Source organism: Salvelinus namaycush, chromosome 24 (assembly GCF_016432855.1).
Source record: "Salvelinus namaycush isolate Seneca chromosome 24, SaNama_1.0, whole genome shotgun sequence".
NCBI lineage: Eukaryota > Metazoa > Chordata > Actinopteri > Salmoniformes > Salmonidae > Salvelinus > Salvelinus namaycush.
The window spans coordinates 8509393-8532137 of record NC_052330.1 but is presented as its reverse complement, the minus strand read 5'-3'; the positions used below and the strand labels follow the sequence as shown (position 1 = coordinate 8532137).

Below are 22745 nucleotides of genomic sequence, written 5' to 3'. Positions count from 1 at the left end.
TCTCTCTCTCTGCCTCGGAAAGGACACATTTACAGACACGGTTACAGGCAGACTGTGTTGAGGAGCTGTGAAAAACACATTTGTTACCGTCCACTAAATAGCATTTTAAAAAATTACTTTTTGTTCCTTACCCGTTCGTAGCTAGGATAATGTTGATGAAAGCAATATTTATCAATCTCTCATTCTATACTTTCTTTGTGTTTGTGTGTGTGTCTAAGTGTGTTGCGTTTGCAGTGATGCTTGAACATTTGTAGAAAAGAATGTTACTTGATATCTGGATTGAAAACACTGCCGGGAACTGCAATTCTTTTGTGATTATGATGTTGTTTTGCCCAGCTGGGAATCTTGTCAAAGTTAAAAGGCTACGGCGCTGATTCTTATTCAGTTTTATCTTCTAGCCGGTGTTTCCCACAGAATTCAGGATTGAAACCAGTTTCATTATTTAGAAGCCTGTGAAACTGCAAACAAGTTTGAGGCTACAAACTTTTCCCCAGGCTACCTATTGTTTACCTTAGCAACAGCAACTGAACTTTTCACTGTCCCAGAACATTTACACCCTCTGACAGGGACAATGCACATCAATCAACATTTCTGTAAATATGCCCGATTAAGCCAGCTAGCTAGTTTTCAACTGTTCCAACAATTCAAATTTTCACTTTTTATGTCTAGGACAAGGAATCTCAAATTTTCCTCTATGGCTCATTAGTTTAAGTCCACTGGCATATAGAAGATACTGGCATATAGGAAAATTCCATGTTGTACAGATTATGAGCTCAGTGAAATGAATGCCCTTACAAAGTAAATGTCTACTTGAGAAATATCATTTAGCACAAAAATGTAACTCTAATATAGTTAATTTAAAATTTGATTGCTCTTATTATTAACGAGTTTCATTGACTGACAGCTCCTAAATGAAGCAGTCCATGGCTGGGTGGAAATAGTGGATGAGGGCTGGGATAAATAATAGCATGACCTGCGAACAATGAAACGCGAATGGAAAATAATGAAAATGTATTTAGCACCGATAACATTACTCATAACACAGGTTCAGAGACAATGCCTTCATTCTTATGCAGATGAATATATTTCGCAATGCATAACCCTTTGTTTTCAATGACGTCACACTTTTTGTATATCTCTGAGTTGTTGAGAATGTATTCAGCATTAGTATGAAACTCTTGTGCGTAATTACCTCCGGTGCCTTCAAGATGTAAGAAGTGTTGACACGCTGAATGCACCGAGCTGTCTGTTTAAACTGCTAGCACACAGCTCGGACACCCATGCATACCCCACAAGACATGCCACCAGAGGTCTCTCCATGCCACCAGAGGTCTCTTCACAACATACTATGGGAGGCTAACAGTAATACATAGAGCCATGACTACATGGAACTCTATTCCACATCAGGTAACTGATGCAAGCAGTAGAATCAGATTTTTAAAAACAGATCAAAATACACCTTATGGAACAGCGGGGACTGTGAAGAGACACATGTACAGGTACCGACACAGGCATTCACACACACACGCTACACACACGTACATTGTGGTTTTATTTTATGGTGGTATTGTGCATTTTCTGTTGTGGATATGTGTTGGTTTAGCGATATTATATGATGTACTGTTTTATGTTTTGTTTTATGTGTAATGTAACTGTCTTGATGTGTTTGGACCCCAGGAAGTGTAGCTGCTCCCTTGGCAAGAGCTAATGGGGATCCCTAATAAATACAAATACAAATATACATACAAGTATACATACAGTATATATACAATATACAAGTATACATACAGTACACATTCATGGCGACAAATGGATCAAATAATAGAAGTTTGTATTTGTAGAGCAAGCTGGGGCTGGCCTGTGATGCTATGCAGAGGCTCTACTCCCTTTACTGCCCATGGGGGTGACTGGGAGGCCCCAGTAAACACTCATATACTCTCTCTCTTTCTCTGACACGCACACACATACACACACAAACCCAGCATGCACCTGTGACTCCCAGGCACTGTGTTTATATGGAACACATGCTCGTCCATGCTAGATACCCTGGCTGGAAAGGGCTCCAGCACTTTGCAGAATAGGCATTCAAGTGTTTCATTTCCTGCCGAAGAACTTAAAGGAGTTTGGTAATAAAACCTAAATAGTGATGCATGTCATAGGTGCCTGACAGTTGCCAAATCCCCATAGACTTGAGAGAAAAAATACACACTCCCACGAAGCCATTCCCCAATCTCAAGACCTTGATGGTTTGTTCCTTTTACAGAGGGCATTTTCCCAGCTCTGCTGTGGGTGTAGACTAGGGGGATACCTTTCATACGACCCAGACAGTTTAACTCAAGGTGACAGGTTTAACTCTGTCTGCTAGTCTGACACACACTGGAAAACAGCTCGGTCAGCCTGAGGTTAAAGGACATTTGATATCCATTTGCAGTCTATTTCAACTTGTCACCATGACTTTTATACAGAGGGAACCGTTCTATTCAAACAACTCTGTGCGGCAGAACAGGAGCTGCCACATGTCTGCAACAAGCAAACAGCTACCTACTTACTTTTCTTCTTCTTTTCAGTTCAGCTTCGGGAGAACCACAGATTGTCTTACGGGAAGGGATTTGGCAGAACTTGCATGTTGCATAACACAACAATGTAGTTTGATAGCAGTGAGAGAGAGAGATTTTTCTCTGTGTCTGTGAGCATTACTCACGAAAAGAATAGAGGCAGATTGACAGGTCTGTTGTTTCACTCTTTCATTGTCTCATCAGCATACTGTCTCCTGCAGTGAAAGGAACTAATTATGTCTTCAACCCCATGCTTCACCCTTTCCCCTTTATTCAGATCATCACACTTGGAAATAATAATGAGTTTGAGTCAGAAGAATACTTTGGCTCAAAACGGGAGGAAAAATTAAAAAGAACAAAAATCCAGAAAACCTTCAAACATCGGTTGCCACCTCGGAAAAGGCCCGCTGGTAATTATGGTCGACCTCTTGACCCCAAAGCTATCGCCTCAAAAGCCTTACAGCGACTATGACTCGGTTTCATCTCACTAGCTGCTAGTCTCTTCAGCTGTGCTAACTGAGCCCCTCACCTCCCCAACGTAGCTACACCAGCAGCTCCGTACCAACAACACATTGTCTTTTATCAAAGCACGGGGAATATATGACAGCCATCTGCTAGGCTGCTTTGGATGATTTGATATAAAAACAACAGTAAAAAGATTATAGCGTCCGCAGAGTTCGCAGAGTTGGTTACTGGTTGTGGAGCAGATGGGACACATCTGGGCTGGAGAGACTAACTGTCGAGAAGTGACCTTCTGTGGGCTTTGAAACCAACGTTCCTCCCTGCCTCCTTTCCTCAGTATTCATGCCCAGAGGAGAGAGTGGAGTCATCTCTGTGGTCATCTTTGGTTGTCTTAAACGAAATCCTTCGACAGTTCTGTAAGATGATCTAGAGAAAGCCTTTTTTGAAGGGTTCCTTCGGTGTCCTATATTAACTAGGGAGTCATGTAGTAGGGAATTTAATTGCCTAGTTAACCTTGAGCATCAGTGAAATGTAATAATTTCATACTCAGGTGCCAAAAACATGGTTTCACAACTTAACACTGCTTGATAAATGGCTTAATTACCCTCTATGGTGTCTCAGGATATTTCTTCAGGTAGTACATTAGACAATAGTCTGTGTTGGGGATGCATTATTCTTGCATGACCAGATTCAGTCTTTTTGATATTCTTTGTGTTTGTTGTTTGTTGTGATTGTGTGGATGTGCCTAAAGCTTAGGCAAAAAAAAGTGCTTTCTAGGTCACACAGTTCCTCATGCATATAAAATGACCATATTTCTTACTGGAGTTATCAATATCTTTTTCTTTGAAGAGAGCCAGGATTGTGTTTTTTGGGATTGTTTTCTGAAAAGTATTCTCGGAGGAAAAATTCAATTTAAATGAAACTTGGAGGAGCTGATGTCCTCAGAGACCGACATAATGAAATGTGTTGAATTCCTCTTAAATTGCCTCGCTGTCGCACCACTGAGTAGCCGTGGCCAAAAAATAAATACTGTCGCATAGTGGCTAGACTAATACACTTTGGCAAGACCTTCTTGTTTCACTGTGGATACGACATTACAGGTAACTGGCACATGGGCTGATACTGTAAAGGTATACTGCTCCACGATGGCTTTACTAAGCTTGCTGCTTGCAGGTGAGAGGAGGCTGATCTCCCAGACTGGTAGTTGTGTTCGTTTGTTACCTCCAGATAACTGAAAGGTAGCTCATGTTAAATTGTGTGAACATTCCTGATATTTACATAATGACACGACAACATCCTCCAATTAACTGGTGACAAAGTGGATTTGGATTTGCTAAAGAAAAACATACAGTGTGACACAAAGAGAGGTGAAAGCATCTGTCTGTCACTGTGCTGTGGGGGTAATTGGGAACGGGGTTCGAGACAAGCTCAACGGCCTGAAAGCAAACGATTGTCCAGCCCTCCCACTTAGGCCTAAGCCTATTCCTTACTGTCTCACAACGCACAGAAATGACCAATTACTGTAATGGCAAATCCTTCCCTCTAATACACAATGGCTGATAGAAGTGACACCTGGCTCATCTTCATCAACAAGGTTTACTTGATCTCTCAATTGAGGGATCCTCGGTCACTAACTCCCCCTATATGCACAGCATTTAGTCGCCTTAGTCCAATTTCAGATAATTTTGTTATCCCTTGGGCCCATTGTTAGGAAAAAATCTACTATCTGTGTAAAAGTGGTTTGTTTGTGCTTCCTGCATTGCTGGTGGTCCTACTCGGTGTAGAATATCTATCTGCATTACAAACACCCCCTTACCCCTCATCGCCTGTCCTAAATCCACATCGAAGCAAAATGGAGAGTGCGTGGGATATGGATACGAATGCGTTTGCCCCCTTAGTTCGGTTCGTTTGGACTGGTGCGAACACTCTGTCCAGAATCAGGAGCGCATCAAACAACGCACTGGGGTTCGCTCAAAAAAGATGGTCTCGGGACCTTTTCCATTCCTACCTTGGTGCGGACCAAACACACGGAAAATAACTCGATTCAAACAGTATTATTTGTTGTTTGACTGCGAGCGTTTGATAAAATGCACACCTTATCATAACTTGATATCTCTGAAACATCCATTTGCAGATTAGAGGAAACCAGGGCTATACAGCTATACAAGGCAACTGAATATACCGTGTTGACTGCGTGACGCAGTTAGAGCGTCTATTGCGCTGTTTTCCTCCCGCGTGTTGTTGGAAGACCAAAGCGAAAGTAATATGACGATTAGGACACGTAAGTGATGCTACATGACGATAATAGATGGATTTAACGTGAGCATTTTTCTCCAATAAACAAATGGACTTGCATGGACACAAAGTTTTGTCTAGGCAGTTTAGTTTGTTTAAACTGTGGCAATGTGAAACCAACCAACAATACAATGTAGCAAATAATCAAACTCTGATTTGAACTATAGCTCAGAATTATGTGTGAAAACGCCCTAAGAAGCAACACAATGAGATTGTGATTCAAGGCATTGACTACTGATTAGTTCCAGTTGGAGTACTGAGAATTTTATTTGAACAGAGTGCGATTTCATTTGTACTAGATTAGGGAATGTCCCCCCCCCCCACCCCCATGAAAGAAACTTGTGTTCATACTGCACCTGCCTTCTCTTTGAGAGAAATAAAATACAATTCCCGAGAGAAAATTTGGAGTAAGATTGTTTTTTTTTTTGTATCTAGCCAAGCTCCAAACTTTAATCAGACTTCAAAGACCTTTGCCAGCCTTTCTATTCCCCTCTTACATTTCAATACTTTCCTCTGGCCCTGTTCCTCCTTTCATACAACCAGAGAAACAGATTCATCTGCTGAGTTTTATTGGACCATTCCTTGGGTGTGTCATTTGAAGCAACTATCAATAACTTCATCATAAAGCCATTAAAATGTCTCGCTTTGGTCCCCAAATCAGAAAACACTATGCAGCTAATGGAACATTTACAAAAAAGTTGTCCTGCTTTTCTGTGCTTACTTTAAAATCCGACTCCATAAATATAGCTGGTAACGTTTCTCAACCTTGAGTAAAATGTTGAATTGTAGCTTTTATAGCGTTTGTCATTCAATACTAGAGACTTCCTTGTATTCTATTCAAAGTGCCATAGGCTACCACACTGATAGTGTCGATATATTGCTTTCTGCCAGAGATTGAGGGGAGAAGAAAGAGTCATTACAAAGTCCAAGAGTTAGTAACCAAATATATCCTCTCATCAGGTGACTGAATAACGTTCTGAGGGATAATTACCATGAAATAATGATGCCAATGTAACTCATTATGATAGGGACCCTGGGCTCCGGCACTATGTCAAAATATGAGAACAGATTCACACACTCACACATGCACCTACTAGTATTGTTAGAATACCAAAAAATACTACATTTATAATACCCCATTAATTATTTCCCTGGCTTGTGTAGCAGTAGAATCATTTCAGCTATTGTGTTGAGAGATCCGTTATTTTCCTGAGAGCTGCGGTCTGGGGGAATTAGTTTAACCACAGGCAGTTCAGGTACTGAATACAAAACAACAGCAAACAGACCACATCCTTCTACATCAGCAGACAGAACCTCCTGTGGCTCTATTTCCTGGGTTAAGGGTCATACTGTTGTGGACAGTAAAGCTTAGCCAATATCCCACCAGCTGAGAGGTGGGACGGCTACCTTCAAAACTCTCGTTTTTATTGTTATTCTGATCCCACACAGCCCGGTGTTGAAGAGGATTAAGGGGCTGCTTTCTAGGGAAATGGAGCTAACCTGGTTATCTGCTGGGTGTTACTGTGGTGTTGCGCTTCTCACGGCAAACTGAAGCCGATTTGTGCCCAGCGAATTGTGGCCAATCACATGTCCTGGAAGCTGGCTGTGTAGGGCGGAGGAGGGACAAAGGACAGACAAAGGACACTGTCTGACTGGTCTTTGTAGGGCAGAGAGAGAGAGAGAGAGATCCTCTCTAGTCAGCTCTGGGTTCGGCTAAGCTACCTGAGTGAGGTTATTGTTTTAGCAGGTAGCACATCACAGCCATTTGAAATCCCAGGGGGAGGGAAGGCGGCCCTTTCTGATGCTGTTCAACTAATTCCCAACTTTGGGGTGGAAACAACGTAAGTTTTAGCATGTCAAAAAACAGCTTTTACCTGACACTGTATTATTAATCATGGTTACAGTTGTGATCAAAACAGATTGTTACAAGTTGCACTGGGAGATGTGGCAAACTGACTCTCAAAAGGCAGGAGTTGTAATGTTTTGCGGTGTTATATGGGAAAGCCCCATAGACACAGTCATTGGGTTTCTCTGTGTATTTTAAGCAGACATGAATCACAATCAGTTTGTGTTTCCGTTTAGCTAATATGACAGAAGTAATAGCTAGATATGGCTGGTTGGACCGTCACATTTCAAATCATCAACGCATCTACATACTGTAGATGGATGAACCGTCAATACAGTGTATTTCTACTGTATTCTCTGAAAGAACTATGTTTGAAGCATGATGTTGAAGTGTAAAGTGAGCTAAGGGGGCCACACCCTGTCAATGTATGTGTGTCTGTGTCTGTTTTTCGTCATGCCCTGTCATTTTGTTTTTGTCTGAACATAAAGAAGACATCAAGCTTGCTTCACATCAGACAGATGAATGATAGTGCAGCTCACCGTCGATGACAGACTGAAAAAGCCGACCTCCAAAACTATACCGTGACTAAGCAGACTGTTTTGCGCAATCTATGTCTTAGCTGTCTATATGGCTCAGTGGAGGGCGGGCTGAGGGCTAGGTTTGTCTGGGTGTCTGAGGCAGGGTTTAGTCATCTCGGCCGCTGCTGCTAGTATGTGGGCCTTCCCCGTCATTACTGGCTGCTTGGAGTTGGGTGGGCGTGCCAGCTCTGTCCCTCATCGCTAGGCACACTAACTCCAGTAATGCACTTCTCTTCTCTCTTCGTTTCCCGGATGGGGCACAGCTGAAGCTGATGTTGTTTTTTACATGGACAGGCACGCTCGCCTGTCACGGGCGGAATGAGTTATGCTCCGTCCTACGCCCACTTGGTCTATTCCTCCGACTTCCATGTACGGTCATTATCACCTCAGCGCAAGCCGGGTTGTGGTTTGCGGCAGTAGCGACGGAGGTTTCATTGATCGCGTGGCGAAATAGGAGGTAGAATGAGGTGTTGCTAGGCGGGGTTGTGGCTGAGGCATTTATTGGATTTGCGGGGGGGATTTACGGGCCGACATGAGAGAGCTGTGAGGCAGCATACCTCCCCTCTGAGAGCGTGACCTGTGGCTTTGGAAACCCAGTTCACCTGAATCAAGAGCTGGCAGTAATCGGAGGGTGTCAGAGCTGTGGTGAAAACTACTGGGGTTGGCTAAAATATTTGTAGTTGTTGTCGTTTTTTTGGGGGGGGGCTAATAATCTGAGCTGTTTTTCTGTTTCTTTTGTTTAGTCGACATTCAAGTGTTTGTTGAATAGAACACAGCTCGCCTCTCATCTCACTGTTGTGATTCCGTGATGCCAATTTTGGTACCATGTCCCCACTCACACAGATGTGTCCCTCTTTCCACTGATCATTTCCTGTCTGCTTGCCAAACAGAACAAAATACACTTTTACCGCAAATACGTGGTGTTTGAAAACACAGCCTTGATGATTGTGCTGCTCCTGCTTTATCTTTTGACAGACTCTGGCATGCTGGCCACAGCAGTACCAGGGGTGATGATGATGTCTTTCTTTCCCAACATACTGCACCCCCGCATCTGTCCAAATTGTTTCAAGTAGGCAGGGTTATTTTCCACACTGGGGGAAGAGATAGTCTGCCTTTGGCATGGAATCCACAGGTATGGGCCTGACTCAGTGTTTTCAAATAGGTAGAGGCAGACAGGGAGAGGCCTGTCGGCTTGGCCTGGATCTGTTGGCAATCAGCACAATACGTCCAACCAGTGCTCAGTGCAAAATTACAGACTTGGCTGGAGGGGCTCTGGATATGATTTCCCTGCGATGGATGCTGTCCAAGACTGTGATTAAGGGCATAAGAACTCTGATTAATATGATCATCTAGGTGATGACAGAGGTATTTCTAGAATGGATGTTTATGATGCCAACCCTCGGTGATCACATTTTCCCCCCATTCCTGCGAAACGGTTGTGTGGAGGTCTAATTTGAAATGTTAATATTTGGCATTGCCAAACACAAGATTTATTCGCAGCTGATAAGGAAATGAGTATGCGGGGTTAAGGCAGTTTAAGGCAGGCAGAGCTGCCTCTGTGGGAAGGCATAGATAAGTAGCCATAATACTCCAAACCCCTATATAATAGCCCTGCCTGGATTCTGACCCAAGCAGGGCCCCATCAGTCACCAGCACACTGCATTTTATGAATTATTGTCACGTTCCTGACCGGTTTTCTGTTATTTTGTATGTGTTTGACGGTCAGGGCGTGAGTTTGGGTGGGTAGTCTATGTTATGTGTTTCTAGGTTTGTTAAAGGGTGACCTGATATGGTTCTCAATTAGAGGCAGGTGGTTTTCATTTCCTCTGATTGAGAGCCATATTAAGGTAGGTGTTTTCACATTGATTGTTGTGGGTGGTTGTTTCCTGTGTCAGTGTTTGTTGCACCATACGGGACTGTATCGTTCGTTCGTTCTTCGTTACGTGTAAGTTCGTAGTCCAGGTCTGTCTACTTCGTTTGTTGTTTTGTATTGTTGTTCAAGAGTTTTCCGTCTTCGTCTGTTCCTTGTAATAAATTAATATGTCATCATACCTCGCTGCACATTGGTCTTCTGATCCCTCTCTCCTCTCCTCGTCCGAGGAGGAGGAAGAGCTAGAGAATCGTTACAATTATCTTGCGTTTCAATGTATGGCTTGGATATCCAATCAAGGATTTAGATGCATGCGCCGGGGGCCTGGGGCTGTGCTTTGACCTTTGATAGAAGCGAGGAGGAGGTGGAGGGCCTTGTGGCTGGTTAGCAGCGGATCCTGTAAATATCCACAGTCACTACTCTTAGGAACGTTTGTCCGTGTGCGCCACTGCTGTAATCTGCCTCTGCGCCTTTTCACGCCAGAGCCTTTGTTTTATTAAGATAAATAATGAAGCCACTGTGTATGCAAACGCATATCTCTGCTTAGGCCTGTTAGTATATTTGAAAAGACATGCCCGGCAGCTGCCTGCAGTAGAAAGGTCATTGAGGCGGGCGATAAGCAGAACCAAGCGTCTACGTTAGTACATTACCGCCTGTCCCGCTACTTTCATTTCTCATCTGGGCCGCATCTGTTGTTTCACAGACGATTCCCTGTGACATTCAGTGTGCTGAGCAGGACTTAGATATCATCATTAGAATACGACTCCCAAGAAAAAAGGGATTTGGAGGAGCATGGGCATGACATATTTTTATGACTTCATTATTGGGCGGTGAATTCCGTTGATCTCGGGGAAATGCTGCAATTAGGAGCCGGGATCCGGGATGTGGCACTGTACATCTTCCAGGAAGGCTGTTCTGTTCTGTTCTCCAACTGGGATTTCATCTAATTAAGTGAGTTCAGATGGACTCAAACAAAACCAAGATTTATTTACAAAGCCGCAGAGCTCTCACTCTGTTTTTGACCGTGTCATTCATTTCTGACGACCGCCGTGAAACACGTTTGCGCCGTTTACATTCTTCTCCTCTCACATCCAGGCCTTCTGTTTATAGTCAGTGAAATTTTGATTGCCAACGGAAGTCAACAAAAGCCCTCGTTTGGCAGCTAGTAAAATGTATTGCATTAAATTGAGCTCTCGTATACTCCTCAATGTGAGCAGCAGAGGATTTGACAGAAATGCGTAGTTGAAGTGGACATTTTATGATGAAGTTATTGCATGTAAAGAGGCCAAATTTGACTTCAGGGGTGAATGCATGGTCTCGGTGTAGTGTTGAGGTTTGTACTGTAGTACACAAACCTTTGTTTACTCCATATGTTACAGTGTCTTTCTTTTTCTGGGTTCAGACATGTATTATTGTCTGTGCCATCATTATAGTACATTAGCCCAGTTGACTATTATAGGCAGGGAAATGTCCTAATGAAGACAGAATTCTTTTGGCCCCCGGCCTTGAAAACAAAACCTCAACTCTCCTGTTCTCTTGGAGGAATCGGGGTGTGTCTCAGAGAGGCTGATGATAGGCTGCCAGCCCGGTTAGCCCTGTTCCCTAATCTGGCCACTGACACAGAGCAGCGGAGTGGATTTTCAATAAGTGGGGTCCCTGCTGGCTAAACAATTATGTAACAAAGTTAACCAGTGATTTATGCATCTGTTACACAACTGAATGCTATTTAGAGATTAGGACAGTGTTCACACAGCATGGGCCGGCCATCGAGGGGCAGGGTCGAACGAACGAACGGACTCCCTGTCAGCACGCGATGGAGGGGGAATGATGCGCATGGCGCATAATGTGTGCACGTCAGTGTAGCATGAACATTAAAGGGGTCTGGAGCAATTTTTTCCCCGCTGACCCTCAGCTACGAGTCACACACACAGCTTCACAGCTCGGCACAAGGCTCTACTCATGTTGTTATGGAGGGTGACACACAGGAGACCTACTGAAACGCATTCAATCTAATTTCTTTGCAGACATAAAATTGGGCGATCGTGAAATGATTCATTGGTGATTCAAATTCCGGTCCGAAAGCTTTTCTTCGATTTTTTAAAAAGATATAGTATATCATTGTCACATGATATTTAAAAACAGTAGTAACATACAGTACATGATAGACGGTGACACTTTCAGAAAAGTTCTGAAGCCAAGACAATTGGATTTGATATCTCACTGATCCAGGAGAATACAAATTAATATACGATAGGGAGACTAGGTTTCCTAAAAAGGTCTTTGAGCGGGAAAATAATGATGTGGAAATGTCATTTTGAAGGCCCCGTCTAGCTGTCAGTACTGAAGTGTTAGATATGTATTCATCATTGGCCCCTCAGTTGTGGAACTGTCAGTTCTCCAATGGAACATGAAAGAGCCAGCCTCCCCAAATCAGTATTTGCTAATTGCTTTGAAACAGATGCCCCCGTGACCTCCCTTGCAAAGGTGTCCTATATTCCAGCATTGTCATTATGCAAGTAGTGGTCTGTCCTCGAGCTGTTTCTAACTCTATTTTGAAGCACACCCCATCAAGTGTACTTATACATGGGTATTTTCACACATCCTCATTTATACATAGCACTCACACTGAATTAGAATCAGATAAACTATAGAGATGATCAATGAAGTGTAACCTACCGATGAATAATATGACATTATAGCTTTAGCTACAATTTATAGATCCTTATTATCTGTTTGTAATGTCTGGTTTGAAAAGAGAATGAGATTGCCAAGTGATGGCAGTGATAGGAGACAGGCCTCGTTTAGCTGAAGGTGCAGAGCAGAGCTTGGGCATTTCTCAGTTACAAAGAACTCCACTCAGCGATATCATCCACATGAAAGCTGAAGCCCTCAAAAAAATGAAAGCGTTACTTAACTGGCTGAACGATTTACATCGGCAGTGGTCGCTCTCTCTGTCTCCCTCCCCGGCTCTAAATGGAGGCGACAAAGCTGTGAGCGGCAGATGGGGAAGCACATTTCCGTGTGTGGCTCGTCTTGGCGGGCAGGCAGGAGAGAGGGCGGGCGGAGGACACTCACGGGTGGAGGCCCACTAGCCAGAACCTTGTCACGCCAATTCCGATAGTTCCACTCACATTCATCAAAGGCCGAGCCTATCATTGTCTGAGGTTTTTATTTTCGAACTCACTGAGCCTTTACTGACTGCGCTGAACACAAAAAGGGAATTTTCCCTCGCTATTCATTTTCATGTCTGCTCCCAGTGTGCAGCCTACTGAGTGATTTGAATACCTTTCACTACTAGGCTACTAGGCCCCGGATGGTTTCAGCCCAGGCAGCACTACACTGCCTCACAGCCAATCAAGCTATATAGCTTTGGGAACCTAGGTGTAACAATGAGGGAGTTCAACCACTACCTACACACACACAAACACACGCACGCACGCACACATACACACACACCAGTTCTACTTCCCCTGGCCCACTGCTTCAACGTCCCTCTCTCTCCTGGGCGCCGCCAACAATTAATACCAGGGAGTTTTTCTCTCTTATGGGAGTCACAATGTCAAATGGGAAGTCATCAGAATTATGTCATAGCTCGTTAGCGTCAACCCTGGGACCATTCTGTCGCCGATCTTGATGTTTTCATAGACTTCTGGAAAAGATGTCTAAAAAAAGCTCCCAGTCTATTAAAGTTGAGTGCCTTAACAAAGTGGGTCATAAATATCAAAATTATGGTCTCTGCAGGATGAAATCTAGAGGACGCTGGACAGACGAAAAACAACTACACTCTGTGTAATACAGGTCTGAGGTGGTTCCTGTCTGTGTGATATCACACCCGTTTCCGTAGTCTAATAGTTATATCATAAGCCAATGTAGGTCTATGTTGTTTGTAGGTGGTTATGGTGTTGGAAAAAGAATGGCGAGGGAGGGAATGGCGGCCGTTTTACGGGCTCCTGACCAATTGCTACTTTGTGTATTTTTTGATGCTGAGCTTAACGTTTTTGGTGCATAATGATTCCGCCACAGGAGGTTGGTGGCAACTTAATTGGGGAGGATGGGCTCGTGGTAACGGCTGGAGCGGAGTAGGTGGAATGGTATCAAATATATCAAACACATGGTTTGATGTCATTCCATTCGCTCCGTTCCAGCCATTATTATGAGCCGTCCTCCCCTCAGCATCCTCCACCGGTTTCCGCCATCGTTTTCCTATGACTGAAAATAGCTATTGTACATCAGAACAGCTATCACTAACCTCGATTAGGAGGAGGATGAGGCGAATGACATATTGATTAACCCGGACAAGGCCCTATAGAGGCCGGCGCGGTGAGACTACAGCAGCGAATGAATACATCGCCTCTACCAAATGTTCTATTGGCGAATGTGCAATCGCTGGAGAATAAACTGGACGAGCTCCGTTCGAGTCTATCCTATCAGCGGGACATTAAGAACTGTAAAATGCTATGCTTCTCGGAGTCATGGCTGAACAAGGACATGGATAATATAAATCAAGTTGGTTTTATGCATCGGCTGGACAGAACCGCAGAGTCTGGAAAGACCAAGGGTGGTGGTGTTTGTCTCTTTATTAACAACAGATCTCTAATATTAGGAAAGTCTCAAGGTTTTGCTCACCTGAGTATGAATACCTCATGATAAGCTGTAGACCATACTATTTACCAAGAGAGTTTTCATCTGTATGTTTCGTTGCTGTCTATTTACCACCACAAACCGATGCTGGCAGTAAGACCGCACTCCACGAGCTGTATATGGCCGTAAGCAAACAAGAAAATGCTCATCCAGAGGTGGCGCTCCTAGTGGCCGGTGACTTTAATGCAGGAAAACTGAAATCGGTTTAACCACATTTCTACCACCTGTGCAACTAAAGGGATAAAAACTATAGATCACCTTTACTCCACACACAGAGACACATACAAAGCTCTCCATTTGACAAATCGGACCATAATTCTATCCTCCTGATTCCTGCTTACAAGCAAAAACTCAAACAGGAAGAACCAGTGACGCACTCAATATGGAAGTGGTCCAATGAAGCGGATGCTAAACTAGCGAAACAGTCACCGACTTCATTATAAAGTGAATCGAAGACGTTGTCCCCACAGTGACCGTACGTACAGTACCAGTCAAAAGTTTGGACACACCTACTCATTCAAGGGTTTTTCTTTATTTTTTAAATTCTACATTGTAGAATAATAGTGAATACATCAAAACTATGAAATAACACATATGAAATCATGTAGGTACCAAAAAAGTGTTAAACAAATCAAAATATATTTGAGATTCTTCAAAGTAGCCACCCTTTGCCTTGATGACAGCTTTGCACACTCTTGGCATTCTGTCAGCCAGCTTCACCTGGAATGCTTTTCCAACAGTCTTGAAGGAGTTCCCACATATGCTGAGCACTTGTTGGCTGCTTTTCCTTCACTCTGAAGTCCAACTCATCCCAAACCATCTCAATTGGGTTGAGGTCGGGTGATTGTGGAGGTCAGATTTCAAGGAAATCAAATCAAATTGTATTTGTCACATACACATGGTTAGCAGATGTTAATGCGAGTGTAGCGAAATGCTTGTGCTTCTAGTTCCGACAATGGAGTAATAACCAACGAGTAATCTAACCTAACAATTTCACAACAACTACCTTATACACACAAGTGTAACGGGATGAAGAATATGTACATAAAGAAAAATGAATGAGTGATGGTACAGAACGGCATAGGTAAGATGCAGTAGATGGTATAGAGTACAGTATATACATATGAGATGAGTAATGTAGGGTATGTAAACATTATATTAAGTGGCATTGTCCCTGTACCTAAGAACACCAAGGTAACCTGTCTAAATGACTAACACACCGTAGCACTCACATCTGTAGCCATGAAATGCTTTGAAAGGCTGGTCATGGCTCACATCTACACCATCATCCCAGAAACCCTGGACCCACTCCAATTAGCATATCGCCCCAACAGATCCATAGATGATGCAATCTCTATTGCACTCCACACTGCCCTTTCCCTCCTGGACAAAAGGAACACCTACGTAAGAATGCTGCTCACTGACAACAGCTCAGCGTTCAACACCATAGTGCCCTCCAAGCTCATCACTAAGCTAAGGACCCTGGGACTGAACACCTCCCTCTGCAACCGGATCCTGGACTTCCTGACAGGCGAGGAGTCCTGGTGAGGGTAGGCATCAACACATCCGCCATGCTGACCCTCAGCATTGGGGCCCCTAAAGGTTTTGTGCTCAGTCCCCTCCTGTACTCCCTGTTCACCCACGACTGCATGGCCGCGCACGACTCCAACACCGTCGTTAAGTTTGCCGAAGACACGATGACGAGGAGACAGGTCAAAAACCTGGTTTATAGGGTGGAGGTCATAGAACTGGCCTATAGGGAGGAGGTCAGAGACCTGGCAGTGTGGTGCCAGTACAACAACCTCAACGTGGGCAAGACAAAGGAGATGATCATGGACTACAAGAAAAGGAGGGCAAAATATACCCCCGTTCTTGTGGGTCGAGACCTTCAAGTTCCTCGGTGTCCACATCAAGAACCTATCATGGTCCGAACACACCAACACAGTCGTGAACAGCGCACAACAATGCCTTTTCCCCTTCAGGAGGCTGAACAGTTTAGCATGGGCTCTCAGATCCTCAAAAAGTTCTACAGCTGCACCCTTGATATCAACTTGACTTGGTATGGCAGATGCTCGGCAGCCGACCGCAAGGGGCTACGGAGGGTAGTGTATACGGCCAGTACGTCACTTGTGCAGAACTCCCTGCCATCCAGGACCTTTATACCAGGCGGTGTCAAAGGAAGGCCCTAAAAATGGTCAAAAACTCCAGCCACCCAAGTCATAGACTGTTGTCTCTGCTACAGCACGGCAAAGAGTACCGGAGTGCCAAGTCTGTGACCAAAAGGCTCCTGAACAACTTCTACCCCCGAGCCATAAGACTGCTGAACAGTTAATCAAATGGCTACTCAGACTATTTACATTGACCACTGTATTACTTCGTTATTTATCTTAATTGTTTTGCACTGACTCTCTTGCGCTGGCTCTATGCACTCTCACTAGACTCAACCCACACACTCACGCATACTACACTGACCCTCTAACACACACACACACACACGCACACACTACATACGCTCACACACACAAACACATGCATGTTGACGCCACACTCACACATAGACACACTTTACATAAGCTTCTGTGACTCAGTTTATTATGTCCTGATTTTGCCTAGTCACTTTCACCCCTGCCAACTTGTACATATTTTATTACCTCAGTTACCTCAACGACCTCATACCCCTGCACATTGACTCGGTACTGACACTCCTTGTATATGGCCTCGTTATTTCTTGTATTTGTCGTGTTTATTGTGTTGCTCTTTCCTTTTTTTATTCATCATATATGTGGCTTACTTTTTAACTCTGCACTGCTGGGAAGGGGCTCGTAAGTAAGCATTTCACCGCGGAGTCTACACCTGTTGTATTCGGCACGTGACCAAAAACATTTGATTTCAAAATGGCCCTGTTGTCAGAAGATTTCCTGTCTGTTGTGCAGAGCCTGTTGAAGAATAGACGCAGCAATCGGGCCCCTTGTACTGGATTTAAATGCTGTCAAGTAGCTGTGGCTTTTAAGATGGTATACGGTAAGTCATCTTGTATACTCAATCAATAGTATGGGCGTAAGATACTCAAGCGTGACTTTAGTAGTTTGGTAATTAAAAGACGAGTAGTTTATAGCCTTTGGTTTGGTTCACAAGCCAAGCAGAGGAGCAGAAAGAAAGAAGCTTCTAGAACGAGCTGTCATTTTCTTCTGCCTCTGACACTGCTTCCGCCACTGTAGACTTACTCAGAACCAACCGGCTGAGTGAAAGAAGCGGATATTAAAATGTTCCTGCATAATGTATTCATGAAGGTTTTCAAGTGCGGCACGTGGGAGAGAGAGAGAGTGGGTTTCTGGATCAGTTAGCTTTACAGGGGGAGGTGTTGCTGGGTCACTAATAAGATCTCTAATATTGCAGAGTGAGCGACTGCACAAATGCTTTCCCCCAAACAGTCACTTTGAGACAGGCATAACAATTATACCATTTTCTGGTACACTAAGCCCCTCAGGTATGTTAAAAGTCTCAGAGTGGCTGACTGGGTTCTGGCCTCCATAATTTGAAGTATGTCGTTAATGGCTGTCACAGGGTGCTGCCTGAGTAGTAATCCACAGGGGAGAAGCAGGTTCTTAAAGGCCAATGCTACCCTTTACTTTTTGGAATTACTATCCTGGAATTAGGGTTTTCTCTCCTGTGGAACTGATCTGCAAATTGTTTGTCTCTATGTCACCCATGGCTGAGTGAGGGAGGGAGGGAGGGGAGGGAACGGTGAGATGGAGGAGTTACATTTTTTGGGCTGCTGGGTGATTGACTGAATCATAGCAGCAGAATGCCTAAGGCCAGAGGGGGCTAAATGAGGTGGAGCTGATGATGAGGTCTGGTTGTGTGTGTCACAGTGTTACAACTCATCATAGAAACACATCAGTATAATTACAGATCTCAGGCAAGAGACTGAACGTCTCAATCTATTTTATTGGCTTTGTCATGTTTTCTTTGAGGAGCGGTGGCTCACGCAAGCTGCTGCTGCTGTCCTAGTTGAGCTGAAAAGAGAGAGAGAGCGAGCGAGAGAGAGACACACAATAGCCAGCGTCTTCGTTCAACCTCCAAACAAATAGTCGATGGAGCCAAGTAACCGACAGTAAAGTGTAAAAAGATCCAATTACTGAGCTACAAGTGCTTTCAGCTGTACAAATGTCACTTTAGCTTGCATCTATCTATCTATCTACCCACATCAATGGCTGCTGAAATCCTCCCAGGGTAATTGACACGTTTATATGAAAACAAAATGCCAGAGCAGAACCTCAGAGAGGAACACACACTAGAGGTGTCTGGAGGCAGTTCTAAACTCAAACCAGGACTTACATCAATCAGGAGAAGGGAGGCTGTCTGCACTAATTAAAGGGCTAGTCACATGACAGGGTGCAGAGAACAAGCATCAAAGCTGGTCCAAGTTAAGCTGCCTTAACCGCTTGTTGTGACCCCGGAAAGGAAAACTTACTTGTCCCTGTAACTGCCCGGCCATCGTGAGAAGGATGTATTGTTCACGTATTTTGGTTGGATTGATGGGATTATACGTGACATGTCAAAACAGGGGGTAGTGACAGGGTCTTTGGTGTCCACTGTCCACTGTGTGCATTATTGTCAGGAATGCAGATGAGCCCTAACAAGGTTTTAATCCAGCAGCAGTCATTAGCGGGGAGGGCATCTTAAAACAAATCTGGGGTCAGGCCGTGTTAGGGCAAGAGAGCGCCGAGAGCTCCTCTCCCACCGGGTCACTGAGCAGCATGACACAGAAACCTCAGCACTTTATCCACTTTTAGCTACAACACCAACCTTCCTTCTCACACAATCAGGGCTCTTTACTCCCCTCCTTCCTATGGGGAATTCCTTTACCATCTCATCTTATAGGATATAGGATATACTTTATATCAGGGGTACTCAACTACTATTTGAGAAGGTCTGTTCACACATTTTTCTTAGATGTCAAAGGTTCGGATTGATATTGTCATTTATCGGCGTAGTAACAAACCCCAACCTCGTGACCCATGTGACCCCAAACTGTTCCCACCCCTCTTGTTGGCATGGAGAAGATTTTGTCATTTTTAAGCTCATTCCCGGCAATTCAACACCATGCCATGAGGCAGATAGAATATTTTGCAGTTTTAAAGCAAATTTCCGTCAGTTCTACACATTTTGCCATGTCTTGTGTGTTTTGATACCTGAGTGACTCCACGAAATCAATGGGGACCCCCGGGGGTCGAGGTCACTGGGTACATAATCTGGCTGTGAAAACTACAATATTTAGATACAGTTGAAGTCGGAAGTTTACATACACTTAGGTTGGAGTCATTAAAACTCGTTTTTCAACCACTCCACTAATTTCTTGTGAACAAACTATAGTTTTGGCAAGTCGGTCAGGATATCTACTTCGTGCATGACACAAGTCATTTTACCAACAATTGTTTACAGACAGATTATTTCACTTATAATTCACTGTATCACTATTCCAGTGGGTCAGAAGTTTACGTACACTAAGTTGACTGTGCCTTTAAACAGCTTGGAAAATTCCCAAAAATGATGTCATGACTTTAGAAGCTTCTGATAGGCTAATTGACATCATTTGAGTCAATTGGAGGTATACCTGTGGATGTATTTCAAGGCCTACCTTCAAACTCAGTGCCTTGTTGCTTGACATCATGGGAAAATCAAAAGAAATCAGCCAAGAACTCAGAAAAAGAATTGTAGACCTTCACAAGTCTGGTTCATCCTTGGGAGAAATTTCCAAATGCCTGAAGATACCACGTTCATCTGTACAAACAGTAGTACGCAAGTATAAACACCATGGGACCACGCAGTCGTCATACAGCTCAGGAAGGAGACGCGTTCTGTCTCCTAGAGTAGAACGTACTTTGGTGCAAAAAGTGCAAATCAATCCCAGAACAACAGCAAAGGACCTTGTGAAGATTCTGGAGGAAACAGGTACAAAAGTATTTATATCCACAGTAAAACGAGTCCTATGTCGACATTACCTGAAAGGCCGCTCAGCAAGGAAGAAGCCACTGCTCCAAAACCGCCATAAAAAAGCCAGACTACGGTTTGCAACTGCACATGGGGACAAAGATCGCACTTTTTGGAGAAATGTTCTCTGGTCTGATGAAACAAAAATAGAACTGTTTGGCCATAATGACCTTCGTTATGTTTGGAGGAAAAAGGGGGACGCTTGCAAGCCAAAGAAAACCATCCCAACCGTGAAGCATGGGAGTGGCATCATCATGTTTTGGGGTGCTTTGCTGCAGGAGGGACTGGTGCACTTCACAAAATAGATGGCATCATGAGGATGGAACATTTGGTGGATATATTGAAGCAACATCTCAAGACATCAGTCAGGAAGTTACAGCTTGGTTGCAAATGGGTCTTCCAAATGGACAGTGACCCAAAGCATACTTCCAAAGTTGTGGCAAAATGGCTTAAGGACAACAAAGTCAAGATATTAGAGTGGCCATCACAAAGCCCTGACCTCAATCCCATAGAAAATTTGTGGGCAGAACTGAAAAAACGTGTGCGAGCAAGGAGGCCTACAAACCTGACTCAGTTACACCAGCTTTGTCAGGAGGAATGAGCCAAAATTCACCCAACTTATTGTGGGAAGCTTGTGGAAGGCTACCCAAAACGTTGACCCAAGATAAACAATTTAAAGGCAATGCTACCAAATACTAATTGAGTGTATGTAAACTTCTGACCCACTGGGAATGTGATGAAAGAAATAAAAGCTGAAATAAAAAATTGTCTCCTATTATTCTGCCATTTCACATTCTTCAAATAAAGTGGTGATCCTAACTGATCTAAGACAGGGACTTTTTACTAGGATTAAATGTCAGGAATTGTGAAAAACTGAGTTTAAATGTATTTGGCTAAGGTGTATGTAAACTTCCGACTTCAACTGTAGCTGGTTAGCCTAACTTACCCATCTCGCTAACATGGCCAGTAGTTAATCATCTGGACATTTCTGACAGTTTAAAAATAGCTCTTTGTTATGTCAGTGAATAACATAACAAGAGGATAACTGCCCATTCACTAGCAAATTCTTTTCGAATTTGAACCTTGTTCAGAAAGTTAAAAGCCCAACTGAGTTCCTATAAATGTGATTTTTGTGTTGTCGGGACCCTCGGTTCATATTGAACCCGTTCTGGTCCGAATTCGAACTGCGGTCCGCCAGTTGAGTATTGCTGCTCAATATTGTTAGCAATTTATGTTATTCTTTAATAACACAGACCCCAAAGCAAATCAGGGGGAGGAAAATAGGTTTATTCAAAAAGGACAAATCATGCTTGGAAGTAGATGGTCATGCTCCCCTGTCCTTAGTGATGCTCTCAGTGATTCTCTCCAGTGGTTCTCTCCAGTGGTTCTCTCCAGTGATTCTCTCCAGTGGTTCTCTCCAGTGGTTCTCTCCTGTGATTATCTCCCCAGAACAAAGGGACAGGATCTTGTTTTATTACCTAGCCCTAGCCTGTGGTTGACCAATTAGAAGTCCTTGCAGTACAACTGGGCCAATGGCCAAATAACAAGTATCCTATTTCAGGCTCACTGTATAGACAAATTCCTCCCATGACTCTGACCCATTGATAAATAATTCCCCATTACAGAAAAAACACTATTTCCATTGATTGTTAATTCTATTGACTTCTCATCTTCTTGACCTCTTTTCCTCTGTCTCTGCGTTGTGTATTTTCGACGTATTCTTACAAATATCAATAACTTGAAGTTCAACGAGGACTATTTTCCATTTTCTGTTGAAGTTCTGGAGTTGAACTGTATCGGTCATAATTTGTGGTTCTGTGAAAATAAAAGTGACATTTCATTCAGAAGCCAACTAGCCTTGAGGCATGACTGTGTGGTTGATACTGTAGATGGAAGTAAGGGTATCAGTCATCAACCTGTCCGTCTTCAAGCTCACACCAGCAATGAGCAATGCATGCCCCATCTGCACCAATATTGGAATTCAATGTCTTGAGTTTATTATCTTTGCTTAAGAAACGCGTCTCTGTGTTTACTTCCTCTTGCTTACCTGTGGACATTTAAAAAGTGTGTGAGAATTTCAATATTCAGAACTGCTACAATGTACAATTACAATCGTAACTTCACTGCTCGTCACACCAGGTGCAGCAACAATACACTATCTGTGCAGTAGAAGTAGATACAAATAGACAAACTGTCAGAGTTCATGCCCAGTGCAACAGATAATTACTCAGCTATAAAATAGGTGTCACAAGGTAACAGGTGCATTTCTCTAAAATGCTTTTTGAATGCCTCTGCCATGGGGGAGAATAAGTGCTGCCTGTTCCACCCGGGGTCTCACTGGAATTAATTGAACTTAATTGTCATTCATAACCCACGTTGCAGTTTTACACTGGTTGAGATAACGCTATCTTCCACTGTTTCTACTGTAATTGAAATTTCCATTATGAGGTGTAAACATTTAAGAGTGGCCATGTGAATATTCATCAGAGTGGTAGCAAAGCCAC

The 22745-nt window shown here is 43.5% G+C and overlaps 1 protein-coding gene across 1 annotated transcript in view; it reads left to right on the top strand.

Annotated features, from left to right (window-relative positions):
* LOC120019659 (ephrin type-A receptor 7) overlaps nucleotides 1-22745 on the top strand; it is a 71819-nt gene that overhangs the window by 32493 nt on the left and 16581 nt on the right. The window lies entirely within an intron of this gene.